This window comes from Marmota marmota, unplaced genomic scaffold (genome assembly GCF_001458135.2).
Source record: "Marmota marmota marmota unplaced genomic scaffold, marMar, whole genome shotgun sequence".
Lineage (NCBI taxonomy): Eukaryota > Metazoa > Chordata > Mammalia > Rodentia > Sciuridae > Marmota > Marmota marmota.
This window is the reverse complement of record NW_026000221.1, coordinates 19058544-19067151: the sequence shown is the minus strand read 5'-3', so window position 1 is coordinate 19067151 and position 8608 is coordinate 19058544. Positions and strand designations below refer to the sequence as shown.

Here is an 8608-nt window from a genome sequence, read left to right as displayed (position 1 = left end):
ACTGAAGAAGGTCCATAGAATATCAACAAAAAGATTAAAGGGATAGAAAATAGTCCTAGTGATGAAAGATAAAAGGAGCTTGGGTTATTTTGTGTAATTTTCAGAACAGAAGTTGGGAGATTGCTTAACAGATATCTTCCCCATTTATAAAGGAAATGCATTGTGTTCTTGGAGACCCATGGAACTAATGGGAATTTTGAGTTCATCTCCCTCAGACTCCTTTTTGTTTTAAACTTCAATTTTTATTTTTTTAGTTGTTGATAGACCTTTTTACTTATTTATTTATTTATATGTGGTGCTGAGAAACAAACTCAGTGCCTCATACAATCTAGGCAGGTGTGCTACCGCTGAGTCCTAGCCCCAGCCCCAAGCCTTTTCTTTTTTTTTTTTTTTTTTTTAACTGGACAACTTTGATGCCCAGGGAACAGATGTGACTTATTGAAAATCTTGCAGCTCATTAATGGTTGTGCTTGAGTACAGGGATTAGTTTGGCTGGAATGCTTGATATCAAGCTGAAAGTGCATACTGTGTCTATAAAGGTGAGAACTCAATGTGTATGTCTGGAAAATGTTAAATTAACATAGAAATATGAAAATCTACTTGAGGAATATTTTCCTCCCAATGCTTCATTCATATACCTGAATTCACAAAGTCCTCTGTTTGTGTCTCTCCCTCTCTATCTTGTCTCTAAACAGAGAATTCAAAGTTCTTAAAAACTTACCTCCATTTCTAAGGCAAGGCCCCTCATAGGAGCAAGTGGGTTAATCATACTCCACCTGTTCAACTATTTTTATTCAGTTAATCTTGGCCTAAGCCAACTGCTACTTCCATGGTTTACCCTAGGCATATTGGTTGGTTTTAGTTGGGTTATGGTTTAATCACAAGGAAAGTCAATCTTCGAATCTTAGATGGTGATCTCGTTTTGGACACTGTGGGACACAAACATGAAATTTAGGGTTTCTGTAGCCTCTTTCTACATGGGATGGGCACATGCAAAGAGGGTCGGCTGAGGACTAACAGCCACTTGGTCATGAGGGCAGCCTCTCTGAACACTCAGCTGACAAAACAGGAGTGCATCCCAGAGAATTCCCTAAGTAAATAAGGTAAATAAAGCACAGCTGTGACCACATCATGCTTAAACTCACTCTGGCTACTTAAGTTCCATGATCCACTGTAAGTGTGACTGTCCTTCATTGAGTTTTCTAAATATTTTCATCCAGGGGCATTCAAGGTCATATTAGGTGAAGAAATATTTTTTTCTGAACAGTAACTTACTAGGCGCAATCTATTTTAAACAACTTAATTACTCAAATAGACAACTAATATTTATTGTAAAATGCTAAGCACTCCACATACATTGTTGCATTTAATTCTATCCTCCTCCTGAGGTGTGCCATACTATTACCTTAATTTCACAGGTAAGAGAACTATGGTGAAAAAGATACTTAGTATGGCATTTACCTAAGTTCACAGGCAAAATGTGGCAGCATTAGAATTTGGTCTGGATCTGTTTGATCCTAAGGCCATGGCTGACCACCTCCATTTCATACACTCATTGACCAGAAGTACATAATTATTTATTGACTTACTGATATTTGTGAGAGGCATAAGGCAGGATTAACGTTCTCAAGTTCCACCTAAGTCTTATGTTCTACAAGTTTCAGCCTGGCATTGTGGCACATGGCTCTTATCCCAGCAACTTGGGAAGCAGAAGCATGACAAGTTCAAGGTCAGCCTCAGGAACTTAGTGAGGTCTGCAACTTAGACCCTGTCTCAAAAAATAAACGAATAAACTAAATAAAAATAAAAAGGGCTGAGGATGCTTCTCACTGATAGCATGCTTCTGAGTTTAGTCACCAGAACCCCTGCCCCCCCCCCAAAAAAAATTCTACTAAGCAACTTCTACCAAAACAGCTTCACTATGTACAAAGAGAGAAAAAAGGAGGAGGAAGTAAATAAATCAATAAACCATTGGTCTTCCTTTCATATTAAAGAGATTATTCTTTCCTTTAGTGGAGACACATTGTCCACCCATGCTCAGGCTGTTCCTCATGTCCCGTGCTTATGTGCACCCCTGTCTGTTGGCATCTCTCCACCACTAGACATGCCCTCCAGTTGGGAAGCAGAGAGTAGAATGGTTGTTACCACCAAATTGACTTTTTAGATTTCATGTATAAATATCATCATAACAAAGTTATTAATAATAATATTACTGACCTCTCAATCTTATAATGGGTGGATATAAGGCCTTCAGGGTGGTTTCTGGCCCATGCAAAAAGGTATGTGCTAAATATTATGAAGATTAGGTTATTCTAGTTGATACAGCTTTTTCTCTTGTGGTTAGCAATGGTCATAATTGTCCTCAAGTTTTCCTGGAGAAAATACTGGCACATTGGACTTAATTGGGTAAAAAACACTAATGTTGATGTTAACCGAGGAATGGTCAGTACATTTGTGAAGTTCTAAAGAAATATTCAGTTGTTTTAAACTGAACAAGTATAGTAACATCTTGAAAGAAGTTATATCAGCCCAGAAGGAAGGATTGCATGAAAGGAGCTAGTTTTTCAGTGTTTTGCTGTGATCCAACATCTTTCTATTTATACACCTCTCTACATGTGTATACATGCATACACATACATGTGTGCAAACATCTGTATACACACACAAAATGCCTTCAGGTCAATATGAAAAGCAAAATCACTTTTCATGCCTCCATCCTGGCCCCTCAGTCCTCTGCAGACCTTCCAGGAGGTCAAAAAGCAGTGTATGTACCCTCAAAGAGGAGAGTTAACACTTAGCTACATGTTTGGTAAGGCTTAATGCTTTTTAAAATCTAAAGGGTAAGTGATTGAAGTTTCCTCTAAAATCACTTTTGGCTTTGAAGATGATTACTTGTATAAATTATTTTTAATGAAGCAGGGCGGGAAGAGTACATGGGGACAACTAATGCAGACTTTTTTTCATACCAATTTTCTATCTCAAAGTAGAATTTAAGTTCTAAGGCCTTCAGTGTTAATGAGTATTTATTCCTCTTTTTCCGTTTAAAAAAAGATGAGCATTTTTAGTATGATTCAAGTTGATGACAATCTCCCTTTCATAATTACAATGTATAGCTTTATAAAAGTGTGTACCAAACAATGTTTCTTGTAGAGTGTGTGCATTTTCTTTTTCAGGAGGGAGGTGGAAGGAAGAAATAGATTTGTTTGTAAGGGAGAATTTTCACTTCTGAGTATCTTTCCATTGCCAGGTAGGTGACAGATATATTATGTGAATGACGTTTAGATCTGGGAATCTCAGACTCCTCATCTGCCAGATGTGGATAGTCATCCCTACTTGACAGGGTATTTGTGAGCACCAAATAGGATAAGATCACAATAGGAAAGATAAATCTTAGCAAGATCCAAATCTAAATAATATTTGATATGCTGCTTATAATTTCCCCCAAATTATGTAGCGGTTGAGTTTAGCCACTGAGGAAGAATGGGCTTTGTTTAATCTCTGCTTTGGCTACATAAGCTCACTATTTTCAGAGTAAAGTGCTACAAATTATAAGTGGTATAAATTTTGTCCCTATTCTTAAGAAGCCAATGTAGCGAAATGCTGAGCACAGTGTGTGACCCATCCTGAGGTCACAATAAATGCTATCTAATATGGTGGTTGATGTTGTTGCTGTTGTTGATCAATTCAGGTGAAGAGAGTAAGTTTTGAATCTCTGTTCTTTCCATGTCGGTTCTCAGGGACCCTGAGTCTCCACCAAGCATAAGACCTGAATGAAATGCAAAAGTAGCATGGTAGGTTAAATCTTGCTTATTAACCCAAACTGAATTCCCGAAAAGACTGAAGTAAAAAATCACAAATGTGAGGAAAATAAGTCATTCAGTTTGACATCCTGTATAAAATGATATCTCTAAAATCAATATCTGGATAAAATGTTTCTCATAGGTAATCTGATTTGGCCATGGGGTTTGCTAACATGTTCTAGATAATTTGTTACTAAAATAAGAAGGAATCAAACATTTGGGTCCCTCAGGGATAGTTCTAGCTTTTATATCTTAAATATCAGCTAACAAGGTTCAAATTCTCTATAATTGTATTTCAATCTCACAAACATGGTGAGAAGCATAAAAGTCAGCACCAAGTGGCACAGAGTGCATGTAAACCTACATCTGTCTGATTCAAGCATCTGCATTTTGAAAATCCAGGACTCCTGACTTTAAAGCCTGCATAGAGTAATGGAGAGGACCATGGATTTTGAAGTCATTTAGATATGGGCTTGTGTCTTTTTCTGGGCTCCTGGCTGTGTGATCTTGAATTAGTTATTTAACCTGATTGTCTACATCTGTAAGACTAGGATAATGGCTCCAATATCACAGGCTGTTTCAAGGATTAAATTCAATCATGGGTGTCAAGTCCTTTCTACACAATAGGTATCAATAAATGGTGGCTTTTATCCTTCCTAAGCCTTGGCTATAATAAGATCAAATATGGCTTGGTAAGTAATTAAGGTTTATGCTGAAGTTTTCACCACTGACATTCTAAGTCATTGGAAAAAGAAAAAAAATATACATAGTAAAAGTATGTATTATGTCAGCTTATTATTTCCCCAAAGGTGGGGTCAGCTTTTAAGTCACATGGTCAATAATTTGAATGAAGTTAATGGAATCCTGATATTGATTACTCATTGTTATATTTTATCATTTCTGACAAAGGTGATTCCTTGGATAGGCTTGGTAATTTATCTTTAAAACCTGACAAACATTCTCTTGAGACAAAGCCATTCCATTTACACCAGCCCATTGCAAGAGCTAATCATTCGTTGTCATTTTTCCTAATGAAAAATCAAAACACAACCTATCAAAGTTACCAGGAAAATGTGATTTTATAAATGAAAGGTTTTTAATTCCCTGATGTCCTGAAGGTGATTTGTAATGACTGCATTGTTCTGGAAATACTTTGTTTACTTGCCTGTTGTGTTCAATTTTTCCAATCAAAATTATAAGAACCAATCATATTAGAATGTATGAAGTGCCCACGGCTGTCAATATGGCACAAAAGCTTTAGTTCATTTATTATGTAAAATCACCATGTCATTAAACACTCTTTCTTCACACGTGGATGTCATTGTGTTGGCACCCTATTGTTCAATTTTCAGTATAAACTCTTAGAATATTACGTTTTTGTAAAAAAAAAAAAAATATATATATATATATATATATTAGTTGTTGATAGACCTTTATTTTATTTATTTATACGTGGTGCTGAGAATCGAACCCAGTGCCTCACACATGCCAGGCAAGTATGCTACTGCAGAGCCACAGCCCCAGCCCAGAATATTATATTTTAAATAGAATAGATTGTCACATCTTTGGTAATTTTCAGGGATTTTTCCCCCACATACATTTAAAGTCTTATAACCGTGCAAATAGGCTAAGAAAATACTATAAACTGGGTATCTTATACACAACATATATTTACTTCTCAAGGCTACTAAGGTCAGGAATTCTGAGATCAAGGTGCTTCTGGTAGGTTCAGTGTCTGGTGAGGGTTAGTTTTCTGGCTCAGTGGTGGTGTCTTCTTGCTGCATCTGTGCACAGTGCACTGACCAGGAAGCTCTCTATAAGAACAGTCGCCCCGTTCATGAGGTTCTACCCTTATGATCTAATCATACGCCAAAGGTCTTGTCTTCTAACGCGTTCACATTAGTGATTAGGTCTTGAACATGTAAATTTAAGGGGGACACAGTCATTCAGATTTTAGCATTTGCCATAATTTATCTGTCTCAAAATCATACAGGGAAACATATGGCAGTTATTTTATCTATGGGGAGAGACTGTGATTAGTACAAACAACAACAACAACAAAACAGAATTAATACAGTAAAATCTCTAGCACAAGTTTGTTTTTGTTTTTGATGTATTATGTTCAATGCAATTTCTGCTTAAATATCATACAAATTAATCCTAAATTCATTCCTTTACCTTTGTGTATGTATTCAGGTGGAATAATGGACCACAAAATAACAAATTAAAAATAAAAGAAAAAAAATCACATCTCATAGTAAAAAGTTTGGTGTTGGAATTAAAGTATGTTTTTCCATCATCCTGCCCTGCCATGCTGTAGAAATCACTATATTCCTCAGGCTAGTTCCCCCTAACTGTCAAAAGATGGCTAGCTGATATGTCAACAAAAGCTTACTTCATTGGAACAGCCAGTCTTTTTTTCTTGGAGGGGCGGGTACCGGAGATTGAACTCAAGGGCACTCAACCACTGAGCCATATCCCCAACCGTATTTGGTAATTTATGTAGAGACAGGGTCTCACTGAGTTGCTTAGTGCCTTGCTGTTGCTGAGGCTGCTTTGGATTGGCAGTCCTTCAGGGCCACTGGTATTACAGGTGTGCACCACCATGCCCAAGGTACAGCCAGTCTTAAAGCAGACTACTCAGAGATTACTATAAACAGCATCAACACATTCATTCCACACTGAAATTTTAAATCCAGTCAGTCTTGAGAGTATTTATTAAATAGTTCCTCCTGGAAGCAGATTTTAAAATGATATAACTTGATTTCTTAAACCAATAAAAATCTAAGAGCCTAAGACTTAAAAAAAAGTATTTATATCATTAAAACAGATTAAATAAATGGCTGAGCTATCTGAATATATTTTAGAAGTCATTCCATCTGCTTTGCTGACATTCTACCCAAGTTTTGTGGGTGATCTGAGTTCTGAGTCATCTCTGACATCTTTGTGTAACTTGATAACCCTCTCCTTCCTTCCTCACCTTCCCTCCCTCTCTTCCTCTATACACTTTCTTTCTTTCTCTTATCTGGAGACAATAGGAAGAAGTCATTTGTTTTATTTTACCTCTAAGTCAAGGAAAAAGAGTTCTATTTTTCTTACTTGTTCTATGTCTCAGAGTACCTTGGCTGGTAATTTCCTAGAGGGTGGTTTTTAGGGGTTTCCCAAGGATAAGATGGAAGCTGTTATCTGTTGGTTGATTGCCAGCAAAAATATTTTAATGGGTTATGTCCTTTATTATATATCTTCCACTTGTTTTTGTGTCTGATACATTAGAAGTAAAATACATGCTGACACTCATTAGCAGGTGAAAACATGACTTCTCATCTGATATTACATTCTTCCTTTTCAAGGAAAATATTATTTATCAAATTTCATGGAAATAGCAACTTTCAATGCTATGTAGCATGAACATTAGGTACAGGCGTGAATTCAGACTTGAGCAAGAGTAGGAATTTATATGAGTCATTTTTTTAGATCATCTTACAGTTTTTAAATCTTTATTCCATGTATTTTACTTTCTCTTCATCAATATATTGAGAAATAAATTAGGGAAGATATTAATATTTCCATATTACAACATAGAAATATCAATGACTACAGATATTAGGTGATTTGTCCAAGAGCAGAAATATTGGAATTGCAAATGGACTCTGATTTTTTTAAGGTATCTGTACAACACTAAAGGTCATCAGAAAAGACATGAATGAAGAACAGTACAAGAAAGTCTAATAGTTGCTGTGATGTATGCTCAGGTTACGCTTCAGATATGAAGCGCACATTCTCCCAACTACCTGGGGTGTTGTCAACTGACAGTTGAAATTTTCCTGGGCATTTGTACTCAGACAAAAAGAGTCATCTTTACCAGCATCTGTCTCCATTCCCTAGGGACACTCCATGTTGACTGATTGGCCAATCTGAGGGTAAACATGCCTGGTTCCTTTGCCTTAAGGCATGAGAGCTCTGAAAGTGTATCCCAAATTGAGAGTTCCCCATAAAAATCATCTGATACCTTTCTTGTGAATGCTTTGATATTAAATTGTTCTGGTCTTCTGTCTTATCATACTTCTATTACTTCTAATAAATTTTATGACGAGGAAAAAACATGTTCTACTTAATGATATCACATGTATCTTAAACTTCATGGTACATTTAATTAATAGAAATACTGTATAGAATAACCATTCTGGTTAGTATTCAGCACGGGGAGATTTTTCAAGTGGCTTTGGGTTTTGTTTTTCCATTTTGTCACTTGAGAAATTGCCGAGTCACTAAGGAAAAAGCATTTGGTTCTAATTCAATTTTTAGGTCGTTAAATATCATAAATGCCAAATTGCTGATCCTCATCTCAAAACCCATGCCTTGAACACTGAGTAGGCTAATGGTCTGCTTCATTCATTTCTCTACCAGATTTCCCCCTTTACCTTTTCATTTCTTTATAAAGCAACATTTCTTCTAGGTGAGCAGCCCTGTGAAGGCAGGCAGGAAGAGAGGCCTCATCTATTAAGGTGACACAGTTAATCGCCTTTGACAATACTCATTTGTGACTGAAGTGAAGCATTTCCAGACCAGAAATGACACTTGGCTATTATAGTGCTAGTAACACTTCGATCCAGAAATGCAGAGACTTTAGCCAAGGATGCTATAATCCATCTGAAAATAAATTATTTGACATCCAGATTGGATAACATCTGATCAAACATTGACAGTTTTAGGACATATATAATCACAAATAATGCTTCATAAAGCTTAAAGCTTTATGAAGTGCAAAATATAGGAATAACCAAGTTGTAAGAAGTAGGGGATGGGTG

At 36.5% G+C, this 8608-nt stretch overlaps 1 long non-coding RNA gene across 1 annotated transcript; it reads right to left on the bottom strand.

Annotated features, from left to right (window-relative positions):
• Positions 1-237: 237 nt before the first annotated feature.
• On the bottom strand, positions 238-6200 carry LOC125612984. The gene is made up of 2 exons (XR_007343483.1): positions 5476-6200; positions 238-3766 (listed from the first exon to the last, which is right to left on the bottom strand). It is a non-coding gene; the product is annotated as an uncharacterized LOC125612984 (long non-coding RNA).
• Positions 6201-8608: the final 2408 nt, after the last annotated feature.